Source organism: Cervus canadensis, chromosome X, assembly GCF_019320065.1.
Source record: "Cervus canadensis isolate Bull #8, Minnesota chromosome X, ASM1932006v1, whole genome shotgun sequence".
In the NCBI taxonomy this organism is placed as follows: domain Eukaryota; kingdom Metazoa; phylum Chordata; class Mammalia; order Artiodactyla; family Cervidae; genus Cervus; species Cervus canadensis.
The window spans coordinates 57,091,916-57,106,915 of NC_057419.1; the positions used below are offsets into that span (position 1 = coordinate 57,091,916).

General features: G+C 36.7%; 1 long non-coding RNA gene across 1 annotated transcript in view; it reads left to right on the forward strand.

Moving 5' to 3' along the window:
- LOC122434607 overlaps nt 1-15,000 on the forward strand; it is a 38,470-nt gene that overhangs the window by 18,393 nt on the left and 5,077 nt on the right. The window contains exon 4 of the long non-coding RNA XR_006267430.1: nt 941-1,029. This is a non-coding gene — a long non-coding RNA (uncharacterized LOC122434607). The remainder of the gene's footprint in view (nt 1-940; nt 1,030-15,000) is intronic.

Sequence of the window (15,000 nt, forward strand, 5' to 3'; positions counted from 1 at the left end):
ATATGTACTCCATTCAGATTGGCCTTTTTCACTTAGTAATATGCATTTAAGTTTCTTTCATGTCTTCATGGCATGATAGGTCATTTATTTTTATTGCTGAATAATATTCAACTGTTTTGATGTACCACAGTTTATAAATCCACTCACTTATTGAAAGACTTCTTGGGTGCTTCCAAGTTCTGGCAATTATGAATAAAGCTCCCATAAACATCCTTGTGCAGATTTTTGTTTGGACATAAGTTTTCAATTCTTTGGTAAATATCGAGTGCAATTGCTGAACTGTAAGAAAAGAATTGGATTAGTTTTGTAAGAAATCACAAACTGCTGACCAAAGTGGTGGTACAGTTTTGCATTCCAACAAGCAATGAATTAGAGTTCCTATTGCTCTTCATATCCCAGCCAGCATTAGCTACTTTCAGTGTTCTGTATTTTGGTCATGCTAATAGGGGTGTAGTGGTATCTTACGGTTGCTTAAACTTATATTTCCCTGATGACATATAATGTGGAGCACTTTTTCATATGCTTCTTTGTCATGTGTATATCATTATTGATGCTATGTCTGATAAAGTTTTTGGCTCATTTTTTAATCAGTTTTTTGCTGCCTTATTGGTGAGTTTTAATTATTTGTATTGTTGAGTAGCATTCCTTGAGCACAAGTGTTTTTTTCTTGTGGAGAGCTCTAAATTTCTTGTATTTAAAGTAACATTGGTTTATAACATTGTGTAAGTTTCATGTATACAATATTGAAATATATTTCAATATAAAAAGTGTATACTTTTCTTTATACACTATAGCCTGATCACCACAAAAAGTTTAGTTTTCATTTACCATCATATAGTTGACCACTTTACCAATTTCATCTTCCCCCACCCCCCTCCCCCACTGGTAACTATTAGTATGTTCTCTGTATCTATATGTCTAATTTTGTTTGTTCATTCAGGAGCAGACCAATCATCCTGTGCTCAAGCTGCAGCTCAGCCAAACAGATCATGTGTCTCTGAGGGTGTTGGTGTGGCCATTTTCCCTAAGGTAGGAGATTTACAACACGATGGAGTCCAGTTCCCAACTGAAGGCCTGTTTTAGATGGACAATCTCTCAGCCTGGGGAAGGGGTCGAGTCTAGGGGCCATGTCCCATGCCTGGCAGTTCCAGTGATTTTCAACTGGAAAAATGCTTGGGAAGGTCAGAGTCAAAGCAAGTTTATTAGTCCTCATCCACCTCCACCATCCCAACCTCCACCTATTGACTCAAGGGCAAATATATTATTTTCTTATTTTGTTAACTCTTTGGGAATAGGAACTCCTTTAAAACATCCAAGGAAAGCATGGACCTTGCCCCTTGAAAAGCACCCATTCTGCTTCATCTTCACAAGGATGTCTCCTGTCTCTTCTCCCCCTTGGAGGCCCAAACTTCACCCAGGTTCTGATTCCCCAGTGGAAGGTTGCAGGTGGCCCACATCCAAGCACCATTGCATTTTCAGTTTTATTCACTGTGCTGGCATGATGAAAGAACTTGTAGGAAAAGAGAACTTCAGGGCCTGCCAAAATCCTGGGGAAAGAGCAGAGCAATCAGGGAAAGGCAACTGGGTTCTGAACAGTCTTTGTGAGAAAAGGCACATTAAAAAGACTAGCGCTTCAGGATATCTCATTTTTTAATGTGACAAGTGGTCGAGCTCTCCCTTTTCCAGGCTTGAGCTCTGCTGAATCCACTCTTACAGTCCAGGCTCAAAACCATCCCCAAGAAAAGGAAATGCAAAAAGGCAAAATGGTTGTCTGAGGAGGCCTTACAAATAGCTGAGAAAAGAAGAGAAGTGAAAGGCAAAGGAGAAAAGGAAGTGAAAGTGAAATGTGAAAGTCACTCAGTCATGTCCAACTCTTTTGCGAACCCATGGACTGTCCATGGAATTCTCCAGGCCAGAATACTGTAGTGGGTAGCCTTTCCTTTCTCCAGGGGCTCTTCCCATCCCAGGGATCAAACCCAGGTCTCCTGCATTGCAAGTGGATTCTTTACCAGCTGAGCCACAAGGGAAGCCCATCTGAATGCAGACAAAATATGTCTTGGTTTACCTAGAGACTTCCTTTGTGTTGAGCTATCCCAAGGCAGTACCATTGTAAATGACTGTGTGGAGTATCTTTGGGCACAAACCTGTTGTGCTTTTCAGAATGATTTTTGCTTTCATTTTGTTCTTGTAAAATAGAACTCTCTAGTGGGCCTTATTGGGAAAACGCCTGTGATTATTTCTGAAGTACGTGGTTTACAGGGTACTTTTCCACCTAGGTCTGCTTTTAACTTCCTCTATTTTCCTAAGACTTTTATAGGTCTAGTTTGCAGTAATTTGCATTTTTTGGTCTTAGATCCATTGTCTTGCCTGCTCTTGTGATTGAAATGTGATGAAGTAGTTAAAGTACATTCTTTCACATTCGTCCAATTGTGGAAAAGCTTTAACTCTATTGATATGGATTCTGATAATAGATGGTGTGGCAAAACAGAGAAAAGAGAAAGTGCCATGTTTGAAATCAGTTTCTAGGTGAGAGTGTGGCTTAGGAGGACTCTGACCTGCAGGACACTCATAAAATGGCACCCCCGCTCTTGAATGAAGACTACTTTCTCAGCCTGACATCTAATGCTCTTGATGACCTGCTTTCCAGCTTCACTATTTACTACTCCTGAACCATTTACTACCATTTCCTGCTTCTTATGCTGCAGGCCATTTCCCTCAGAATTCCAAGTTATCTCAGTGTTTATATTTTGACAGTGTATTTCCTTTTTGCTTTCTCTTTAATTTCCTGTCTCATTCTGAACTGGTGGATAAAATGTCAGCTTGTTAGTTAGATACATACAAAAGTATTATTACTAACTGGGTACATGGAAATTAAGGCATTAAGCATACACTAACTAGGACCCTTGGTGAGAACAGAACAATATAATTCTAGAGCTGTTTGGGCCTTTGCAATTATCTTGTTCAAATCCTTATTGTACTGAGTACTAAACCAGTCTAGAGAGACAAAAGGATTTACAGCACATAGTACTACCCTTTAAGAAAAAAAAAAGTGAAAGTTTGTCTCACAGTCATGTCTGACTCTTTGCAACCCCATGGACTGTAGCCTGCCCAGCTCCTCTGTCCATGGAATTCTCCAGGTAGTAGTGATGCAGTGCATTGCCATTTCCTTCTCCAGAGAATCTTCTCAACCCAAAGATTGAACCCAGGTCTCCTGCACTGCAGGCAGATTCAACTAAGCCAGTCCTTAAATAAATATTTCTTGATTCCTGGGCCTAGATGCTACTGCTGCTACTTTTCTTCTCCCTCATTTTTTTTTCCAAAAAGAAATAAAATGTTTGAGATATATTATAGCCCTTATTATGTCCTTTACCCATTTTTTTCCCTTTGACCCTGAACTAAAGTCAGTGTATGCCCTTTCTACTAATGTTTCTAATTTCACTACATATGTATCCCAACAATGTATATAATAGTACTTTTTCTGATATAATAATGATTCCCATCATTAATTCTTTGGGGTACCCCTTTCATGATTTTTTCCATACTCTTATACTACTTATACTGCATTTTTTTCTTTAGAAGATGCATTTAACTACTCAATTATTTCCCAGAATAATGCACCATCTAGTGACATGTGGGCAACTGCTCTGATATCTTTGAGATACCTTATGCCTTAGATCATCTACAATCATCTAACAGTCTACCATTGGTACTGCAGTTTAGAAACCATTGCACTACACTTCACATGGGTTAAATGTGTGTCAATACAGTGGTGTTTATCTCTAATTAATAGGCTTTTTATCTTTCATAGTTTTGACAAGGAAACTTTCTACTTGTAACTTCATCTTTAACATGACACTCTTTTGACCTGCTGACAAAGATTCTCTCCTTGACCAAACTCTACTCAGGCTCTTTTGCTCTCTCTTAACTAGACCTTGACTTTTGGGCTTCCATATTTATCTCTGTATTATCAATTTTAGCAAGAATCTTGCTAAGTAAGTTTAGCCAGAATTCCCAGCCTCAATATCTAAGTGGGTTCCTCTTCCCACACCATCTCCCACATGATATCTGATCACCCTGGCCTGCCTTCAACAAGAATCCTGTTCAGTCGGTTTAGCCAGAGTCCTTTCCTTACCTCTGATGTTTCCTCTTAATGATTTTACATCCACTGACCACTCCCCTTCCATCATTACCACCACCATGTTCCTTAGCTTAAAATTCACATTTTTCCTTGCTGTATTCAGAGTTAAGTCTGATGTCCCTCCTCCACTGCAAGACACCATTACAGTGATCCCTATACTTACCACAATAGTCCTCCATTGAATGAAGTTTTTCTTACCATCTATAACAAGGGCCATGAATAATTTTTTCTTTAATAGTTATGGTGCCCAAACCCAGATGGGATCAGATTTGTCATTGGATCCCCAGATCTCTTACTCAGGACTCTAGGTGAGTATGTTTGCAGCCTTTGGCTTCACTTCTGACTGACTGGTCAGGTGTCCATTGGTCAGTCTGACTCCTAAGCCATTGCTCTGTTGAAGTTGGTAAGGACAGATTTTGATTCTTAACATTCTGAGTAATACTCTAGAAGTCAAGGTAGAAGTCCCAGACAGAGGTTGCATTTAAGTACTAGGATCTCTATAATAAACAGGTTAGAATCCCAGGCTTCTTTGTTTAAAAGATACCTGCTGGGCTAAAAGTCTTTCTTCCTGGCTCTCTTCTTAACTGGGGGATTATTCCCTCACTCACTGGACTGGAAGTTCTTCTGGCTCCTTTTAAAAAAATTAATTTATTTTAATTAGAAGCTAATTACTTTACAATATTGTGTTTTTTTCCCATATATCAACATGAATCAGCGATGGGTGTACATGTGTCCCCCTATCCCGAACACCCCTCTCACCTCCCTTCCTACCCCATCCCTCTGGGTTGTCCCAGAGCACTGGCTTTGACTGCCCTGCTTTCTGTATCAAACTTGCACTGGTCATCTGTTTTACATATGGTAATATACGTGTTTCAATGCTATTCTCTCACATCACCCCACCCTTGCTCTTTCCCACACAGTCCAAATTTTGTTCTTTACATCGTTGTCTCTTTTGCTTTCTTGCATATAGGGTCATCATTACCATCTTTCTAAATTCGACATATATGTGTTAATATACTGGACTATTGTTTCTTTTTCTGACTTACTTCACTCTGTATAATAGGCTCCAGTTTCATCTACCTCATTAGAACTGATTCAAATGCTTTCATTTTTATAGCTGAGTAATATTCCATTGTGTATACGTACCACGATTTCCTTATCCATTTGTCTGCCGACGGACATCTAAGTTGCTTCCATGTCCTAGCTATTGTAAACAGTGCTGCAATAAACATTGGGGCACACGTGTCTCTCAATTCTTGTTTCCTCAGTGTGTATGCCAAGCAGCGGGATTGCTGGGTTGTATGGCAGTTCTATTTCCAGTTTTTTAATGTATCTCCACACTGTTCTCCATGGTGGCTGTACTAGTTTGCATTCCCACCAACAGTGTAAGAGGGTTCACTTTTCTTCAAACCCTCTCCAGCATGTATTGTTTGTAGACATTTTGATGCCGGCCATTCTGACCAGCAAGAGATGGTACTTCATTGTGTTTTGATTTGCATTTCTCTGATAATGAGTGATGTCCATGTATTTTGTTAGCCATCTGTATGTCTTCTTTGGAGAAATGTCTAGTTCTTTGGCCCATTTTTGATTGCGTCATTTATTTTTCTAATATTGAGCTGCGTGAGTTGCTTGTATATTCTGGAGATTAATTCTTTGTCAGTTGTTTCATTCACTATTATTTTCTCCCATTCTTATGACTGCCTTTTCACCTTGCTTATAGTTTCCTTTGTTGTGCAAAAGCTTTGAAGTTTAATCACATCCCATTTGTTTATTTTTTGTTTTTATTTCTATTACTCTGGGAAGTGACTCAAAGAGGATCTTGCTGAGATTCATGTCAGAGACTGTTCTGCTTTTGTTTTGCTCTAAGAGTTTTATAGTTTCTGGTCTTACATTTAGATCTTTAATCCATTTTGAGTTGATTTTTGTGTATGGTGTTAGAAAGTGTTAGCTTCATTCTTTTACCTTTCCCCCTTGTGTCTGTCTCCTTGTTTTGATTAGGGTTCTTTCCCTGACTCCTGGACTAGAAGGCTTTCCCCTAACCTCCTTGCTTCAAGTTCAGTTCTCTCCCTCCTTCCTGGGTTGGATTTTTTCCTAACTCTTTGTGAAAACATTCTGTTCTTTCATTGATACTGCTTTGCCAGTGGGAACTTCCCAGTCAATTGAAACCCCTTTCTTGAGTCTCTGCTCACTATATGTTCTACCAACTCTGTCCACCTCTAACTTGTTGGCATGATTTTGCTGATGATAATTTGGAAGTTTTTTACCTCCTTCGGAATTTTGCAATCTCCCCCAGATTTCTCTTCTAAGATCTTTCTCTTCCTGTTACTTCTGCTCCTTCTTTCTCTTACCACATTTGATCTCCCCTCCAATTCCTTTGAATCCTTTGACATGTTCGCCTTCGAAGTCCTCCCCTCTTCATCTCTCTTATCCATCCATCCCTGACAGAATTTCCCCTTCTCACTTCAGATCCTTACAATCACTTTTGCCTTGTACTCTTCATTGGGTACTGTCTAAGCATTCATGTGTCCCTGCTGGCAAACATCTGAGGCTTCTGAAAAGAGCAAAAAGGGTTAACTGCAAATAGGACTGGATGTTTTCTTCACTCATGAGCTTTGGCGATATCTAGGCAGCTGGTATGTGTTTCTCCTTACAGTCTCTTAAAATTTAGTCCACATCCTCTGTATTGTTACCCTCCATGGCAAAAGAAAATGGTGAAATCTACTTCAAAGTTTTTGATAAACATGTAATTTTTTGTTATTTTCTTAAAGCAATTCAAATAAAAACAAAAGGTAGATATAAACTAGTGAATTTTTGTTACTGTATTTTGCTGACTGATCACTAAAATTTCAAAATGAAAGCTACAAGGTGTCAACATGAATTGATGTGTATGTTTTTTTTTTTTTGATGTGTATGTTTTTACATATGTCCATATATATGTTATTTATTTATTATATTTTTCTGTCTCTGGATGGTAGTGTGACAATAATGTATAAATTCTCTTAAAGAATACCTGTTTCAATTTGTTTACAAATAAATTAGAACTTATATAAATTATGTTTTCCTAAAACTGTCAGAAAGATAAAAATAATCCCAGTATTTTAAAAATTATTTCACATCTGGGGTAATATTATATCACCCCAGTATAACCTACTCTATGTGAAAAAGATTAAAAAGTTATAAATATAAACTAAGAACCAAATGTACAATAAAAATTAATTGCTCAATGCCTGTGAAGCACAGAAGAAAAAAATAAGGTGGTAATTCATATGTTTAAGCTTTCGAATTCTTTGGTTGTGTAAGATTGTTTTATTGTTCACCTGATTTACCACCAAGAAAAGTAACTAAAGATGATGACAGTCTTTAATATCTCATGAAATTTTCATGATCAATTCAGGCATAATTCTTAAAAATAAAGTAAAGATATGTAAGTGATATAAAAGTTTATAAATGAAATTTTTAGCAATAATTATATTTTATAATATCTGTACTGTAAAATAGTTCAAATTTATTTCTGTAACTTGAAACTTTAAAAATATGCTAAATTATGGGATTGTAAATTGGTGTAGCCACTATGGAAAATAGTATGATTTCCTCAAAAACCTAAAAAGAGATACAATAAGATCCAGGAGTTTCACTTATGGGCATATGTTCAAAGAAAACAAAAATATCAATTTGAAAAGATATATGTGTAGCATTATTTACAATAGCCAAGATATGGAAGCAACCTAAGTATCAATCAACAGATGAATGGATAAAGAAGATGTGGTACATATATACAATAGAATTCTGCTTAGCTATAAAAAGAATGAAATTTTGACATTTTTAACAACATGGATGAACTTGGAAGGTATTATATTTAGTGAAATAAGTCAGATAGAGAAAGGCAAATAGTATATGCTATTCCTCACATATGGAATCTAAAATATTAAACAAATGGATGAATATAACAAAACAGAAACAAACTCACAGATATACAGAAGAAACTAGTGGTTACCAGTCGGGAGATGGAAGTAGAGAGGGGTCAGTTAAAGGTAGTGGAATAAGAGGTACAAACTACTATACATAAAATAAAGAAGCTATTGATACAATGATACATTGTTCAGCACAGGAAATTTAGCCAGTATTTTATAATAACTTTAAATGTTGTATAATCTATAAAGATATTTTGTACACCTGAAGCTAACGTACTATCAACCATTTCCATATAAAATAAAATATTGATATATTAATTGTTTCAATGATATCCTCTCATATCTTCTCACCCTCTCCTTCCCATACTGTGTCCAAAATGCCTGTGTTTCCTTTACTGCCCTTTAAGTAGTACTGTCAGTATTATCTTTCTAGGTTTCATATATATGCATAAATATACAATATTTGTCTTTCTCTTTCTGACTTACTTTCCTCTCTATAAAAGACTCTAGTTCACCCCCCTCATTAGAACTGACTCAAATGCATCCCTTTTTATAATGGAGTGATATTCCATTGTGTATATGTATCACAATTTCCTTATCCATTCATCTGTCGATGGACATCTAGGTTGCTTCCATGTCCTAGATATTGTAAATAGTGCTGCACTGAACATTTGGTTACATGTGTCTTTTTCAATTTCGGTTTCCTCAGAATGTATGGCCAGTAGTGGGATTGCTGAGGTGTATGGTATCTTTAATCCTAGTTCTTTTAAGGAATCTCTGTATTATTCTCCATAATGGCTCTCTCAGTTTGCATTCCCACCAACAGTTGAGAGGGTTCCCTTTTCTCAACTCTCTCTCCAGCATTTATTGTTTGCACACTTTTTGATGATGACAATTCTGACTGGTGTGAGAGGGTACTTCACTGTAGTTTTTATTTGCATTTCCCTAATAATGAGTGATGTTGAGCATCTTTTCATATGTTTACTAGCCATCTGAATAACTTCTTTGGAGAAATGTCTCTCTAGATCTTCTGCCCACTTTTTGACTGGGTTTTTTTTTTTTTTTCTTTCTGGTATTGAGCTGCTTGTGCTCCTTGTATGTTATTGATTAATCCTTTGTCAGTTGTTTTATTTGCCATTATTTTCTCCCATTCTCAGGGGGGTCTTTTCACCTTGCTTATAGGTTCCTTCACTGTGCAAAAGCTTTTAAGTTTAATTAGGTCCCATTTGTTTATTTTTGTTTGTATTTCCATTATTCTAGGAGGTGAGTCATAAGAGTATCTTGCTGCGGTTTATGTCACAGATTGTTCTACCTATGTTTTCCTCTAAGAGATTTACAGTTTCTGGTCTTACATTTAGGCCTTTAATGCATTTTGAATTTATCTTTGTGTATGGTGTTAGGAAGTGATATAATTTCATTCTTTCACACAGATTTGACCAGTTTTCCCAAAACCACTTGTTCAAGAGACTGTCTTTTATGCATTGCATATTTTTGGCTCCTTTGTTAAAGTGTCCATGGGTGTGTGTATTCATCTCTGCACTTTCTATTTTGTTCCATTGGTCTATATTTCTGTCTTTGTGCCAGTACCATACTGTCTTGATGACTATTGTTTTGTAGTATAATCTGAAGTCACAAAGGTTGATTCCTCTAGTTCTATTCTTCTTTGTCAAGATTGCTTTGGCTATTTAAGGTCTTTTGTGTTTCACTTCAAGTTGTCAAATTATTTTTCCTGGTTCTGGGAAAAATACTATTAGTAGTTGGATATGGATTCCATTGAATCTAGATTGCTTTGGGTAGTTTAGTCATTTTCACTACATTGATTCTTCCAGTCTAAGAACATGGTATATATCTCCATCTGTTTGTGTCAACTTTGATTTCTTTCACCAGTGTCTTATAGTTTTCTGCATACAGGTCTTTTGTCTCTTTAGGTAAATTTACTTTGAAGTATCTTATTCTTTTTGTTCCAATGGTTAATAGGATTATTTCTTTAATTTCTCTTTCTGATATTTCATTGTTTTCAATCCCAAGAAGTCTTGGTTAACAATGAAGCCTGCTTGCAGTTTGGTAGAGGATGCCTCTCTGGGGCCCAATTGTCTCCTACCAGCTCTGGCTGCCCCTGCTGCCTGTCTCCGTGGGGGATGGGCTGGTCCGGAGCCTGCTAGCTCTCCTCTGGTATTTACTCAGTCCTTTGTTCTGTAGCGGGCCTGGCAGTGTCTTAGGTTAGGATTTTTTGCGGGATAGTTCTCGCTCTCTCTCTCTCTCTCTCTCTCTCTCTCTGGCTATCCCACAGTTTGGGTTGCTATCTCATGTTAGTTCCCTCAGATTGCCCTCAGGGCATTCAGGCCCTAAGCAATGCAGCCTGCGCCTCCCTGTTCAGCCCCCGCTTCCTGGTCAGGGCTGTGAGCAGTGGGAGTTGCTGTTAGGCAGGTAATCTGTGGGTTTGAATTATTTATTTGTTTGTTTTTCCTCCCAGTTATGTTGCCCTCTGAGATTCCAAGACTCCCCACAGACCCGCTGGTGAGAGTGTTTCCTGGTGTTTGGAAACTTCTCCTCTTTTAAGACTCCCTTCCTGGGACGGATCTCCATCCCTACCTTCTTTTGTCTCTTTTTATCTCTTATATTTTGTCCTACCTCCTTTCGAAGACAATGGGCTTCCTTTCTGGGTGCCTGATGTCCTCTGCCAGCATTCAGAAGTTGTTTTGTGGAATTTGCTAAGCGTTCAAATGTTCTTTGATGAATTTGTTGGGGAGAAAGTGGTCTCCCTGTCCTATTCCTCTGCCATCTTAGGACTGCCCCCCTCCTTTGATCATTATGTAGTGTCCTTCTTTGTCTCTTGTAATGGTCTTTATTTTAAAGTCTATATTTTCTCCTATACATATTGCTACTCCTGCTTTATTTTGATTTCCATTTGCATGGAATATGTTTTTAGAGCCCTGTACTTTCAGTCTGCATGTGTCTCTTTTTCTGAGGAGAGTCTCTTGTAAACAACATATATGGGGTCTTATTTCTGTGCATCAATTTAGCCAATCTGTGTATTTTGGTTGGAGAATTTAATCCATTTACATTTAAGGTAATTATTGATATATATGATCCTATTGCAATTTATTTTATTGATTTGAGTTTGTTTTTGTAGACTCTTTCTCTTGTGTTTCATTTCTAGGCAATTTCCTTTATTATTTGTTGTAAATATGATTTAGTGGTACTGAATTCTCTTAATTTTTTCTTATCTTTAATATTTTTGATATCTCCTTTGAATTTGAATGAGATCCTTGCTGGATAGAGTAATCTTGGTTGTAAGTTTTTCCTTTCATCACTTTAAGTATCTTTTGTCCCTCACTTCTGATCTGCAGATTTTCTGTTCAAAGATCAGCTTTAGCCTCATGGGGATCTCCTTTTATGTTATTTGTTGTTTTTCCCTTGCTGCTTTTAATATTTGTTCTTTGTATTTAATTTTTGTTAGTTTGATTAATATGTGTATTAGCATGTTTCTCCTGAATTTATCCTGAATTGATAGGAGTTCAATTCAGAGAATGGGACACTCCGGGCTTCTCATATTTGGGTGGCTATTTCCTTTTCTATGTTAGGGAAACTCTTAACTACAATCTCCACAAATACTTTCTCATACCCCTCCTTTTTCTCTTCTTCTGGTACTCCTATAATTGGAATGTTGGTGCACTTAATATTGTCCATGAGGTCTCTGACACTGTCATCATTTCTTTTTATTCTCTTTTCTTTCCTCTGATCTGCTTCCGTTATCTCCAACTTCCAGCTCACTTATTCATTTTCCTGCCTCAGTTATCCTGTTATTAGTTCCTTTGTGGGTATTTTTAATCTCAGTTATTGTGTTGTTCATTGCTATTGTCTATTCTTTACTTCCACATCCTTGTTAAACATTTCATATATTTTCTTTTTTTAATTAATTTATTTTTTATTGAAGGATAATTACTTTACAGAATTTTGCTGTTTTCTGTCAAACCTCAACATGAATCAGCCATAGGCATACATACATTCCCCCCTTTGAAACTCCCTCCCATCTCCCTCCCAATCCCACCCCCTCTAGGTTGATACAGAGCCCCTGTTTGAGTTTCCTGAGCCATACAGTAAATTCCCGTTGCCTATCTCTTTTACATATGGTAATGTAAGTTTCTATGCTACTCTTTCCATACATCTCACCCACTCCTCCCCTCTTCCCATGTCCATAAATCTATTCTCTATGTCTGTTTCTCCACTGTTGCCCAGTAAATAAATGCTTCAGTACCATTTTTCTAGATTCCATATATATGTGTTAGAATACGGTTAGAATATGGTATTTATCTTTCTCTTTCTGACTCACTTCACTATGTATAATAGGTTCCAGGTTCATCCACCTCATTAGAAGTGACTCAAATGCATTCCTTTTTATGGCTGAGTAATATTCCATTGTGTATATATGCCACAACATCTTTAACCATTCATCTGTTGATGGACTTCTTGGTTGTTTCCATGTTCTAGCTATTGTAAGTAGTGTTGCAGTGAACAGTGGGATACATGTGTCTCTTTCAATTTTGGTTTCCTCAGGGTATATGCCTAAGAGTGGGATTGCTGGGTCATATGGTGATTTTATTCTTAGTTTTTAAAGGAATCTCCATGCTATCGTCCATAGTGGTTGTATTAATTTACATTCCCACCAAAAGTGCAAAAGTGTTCCCTTTTCTCTACACCCTTTTCAGCATTTACTGGTTGTAAACTTTCTGATGAGGGCCATTCTGATCAGTGTGAGGTGATGTCTCATTGTAGTTTTGATTTACATCTTTATAATAATGAGTGATATTGAGCATCTTTTCATGTGTTTGTTAGCCATCTGTATGTCTTCTTTGGAGAAATGTCTATTTAGGTCTTTTCCCCACTTTTTGATTGGGTTGTTTGTTTTTCTGCTATTGAGTTGTATGAGCTGCTTGTATATTTTGGAAATTAATCATTTGTTAGTTGTTCATTTGCTATTATTTCCTCCCATTCTGAGGGTTGTCTTTTCACCTTGCTTATAATTTCCTTTGCTGTGCAAAAACTTTTAAGCTTAATCAGGTCCCACTTGTTTATTTTTGTTTTTATTTCCATTACTCTAGAAGGTGGGTAATAGAGGATCTTGCTTTGATTTTTGTCAGAGTGTCATGCCTACGTTTTCCTCTAAGAGTTGTGTAGTTTCTGGTCTTACATTTTGGTTTTTAATCCATTTTGAGTTTATCTTTGTGCATGTTGTTAGGAAGTGTTCTAATTTAATTCTTTTATGTGTAGCTGTTCAATTTTCCTAACACCATTTGTTGAAGAGGATGTCTTTGCCCCATTGTATATCCTTGCCTTCTTTGTAAAATATAAGGTACCCATAGGTGCATGGGTTTATTTTTGTGCTTTCTATCTTGTTCCATTGGTCTATATTTCTGTTTTTGTGCCAGTACCATACTGTCTTGATGACTGTAGCTTTGTAGTATAACCTGAAATCAGGAAGCTTGATTCCTGCAGCTCCATTCCTCTTTCTCAAGACTGCTTTGGCTATTGGTCTTTTGTGTTTCCATATGAATTGTGAATTTTTTTGTTTTAGTTCTGTGAAAAATGCCATTGGTAATTTGATAAGGATCACATTAAATCTGTAGATTGCATTTGGTAGTATAGTCGTTTTCACAATATTGATTCTTCCTACCTAGGAACATAGAATATCTCTCCATCTGTTTATGTCATCTTTGATTTCTTTCATTAGTGTCTTATAACTTTCTGTGTACAGTTCTTTCATCTCCTTAGTTAAGTTCCTAGATATTTTATTCTTTTTGTTGCAATGGTGAATGGCATTGATTCCTTAATTGCTCTTTCTGATTTTTCATTGTTAGTATATAGAAATGCAAGTGATTTCTGTGTATTGATTTTCTGTCCTGCAACTTTGCTAAATTCACTGATTAGCTCTAGTAATTTTCTGATACTATCTTTAGGGTTTTCTGTGTACAGTATCATGTCATCTGCAAACAGTGAGAACTTTACTTTTTCTTTTCTCATCTGGATTCCTTTTATTTCTTTTTCGTCTCTGATTGCTATGGCTAAAACTTCCAGAACTATGTTGAATAACAGTGACAAAAGTGGGCACCTTGTCTTGTTCCTGATGTTAGGGGGAGTGCTTTCATTTTTTTAGCATTGAAAATAATGTTTTCTGTAGGCTTATCATATATGGCCTTTACTATGTTGAGGTAGGTTCCTTCTATGCCCATTTTTTGAAGAGTTTTAATCATAAATGGTTGCTGAATTTTGTCAAAGCCTTTTTCTGCATTTATTGTGATGATCATATGGTTTTTATCTTTCATTTTGTTAATATAGTGTATTACATTGTTTGATTTCTGTATACTGAAGGATCCTTGCATACCTGGAATAAACCCAACTTGATCATGGTGTATGAGCTTTTTGATGTGTTGCTGAATTCCTTTTGCTAAAATTTTGTTGAGAATTTTTGCATCTATGTTCATCAGCGATATTGGCCTGTAGTTTTCTTTTTTGTTATTGTTGTCCTTGTCTGGTTTTGGTATAAGGGTGTTCGTAGCCTCGTAGAATGAATTTGGAAGGGTTCCTTCCTCTGCAATTTTTTTGAAAAAGCTTTAGAACAGAACACACTAGCTCTTCTCTAAATGTTTGATAAAATTCTCCTGTGAAGCCATCTGTTCCTGGGCTTTTGTCATTTGGCGGATTTTTGATCACAGCTTCAATTTCATTGCTTGTAATTGGGTTGATCGTAATTTCTATTTCTTCCTAGTTCAGTCTTGGAAGATTGAACTTTTCTAAGACTCTGTCCATTTCTTCCAAGTTATCTATTTTATTGCCACTTAGTTTTTCATAATAGTCTCTTATAATCCGTGGTATTTCTGTATTGTCTGTTGTAACCTCTTCTTTTTCATTTCTAATTTTGTTGATTTGATACTTCTCTATCTCTCTCTCTCT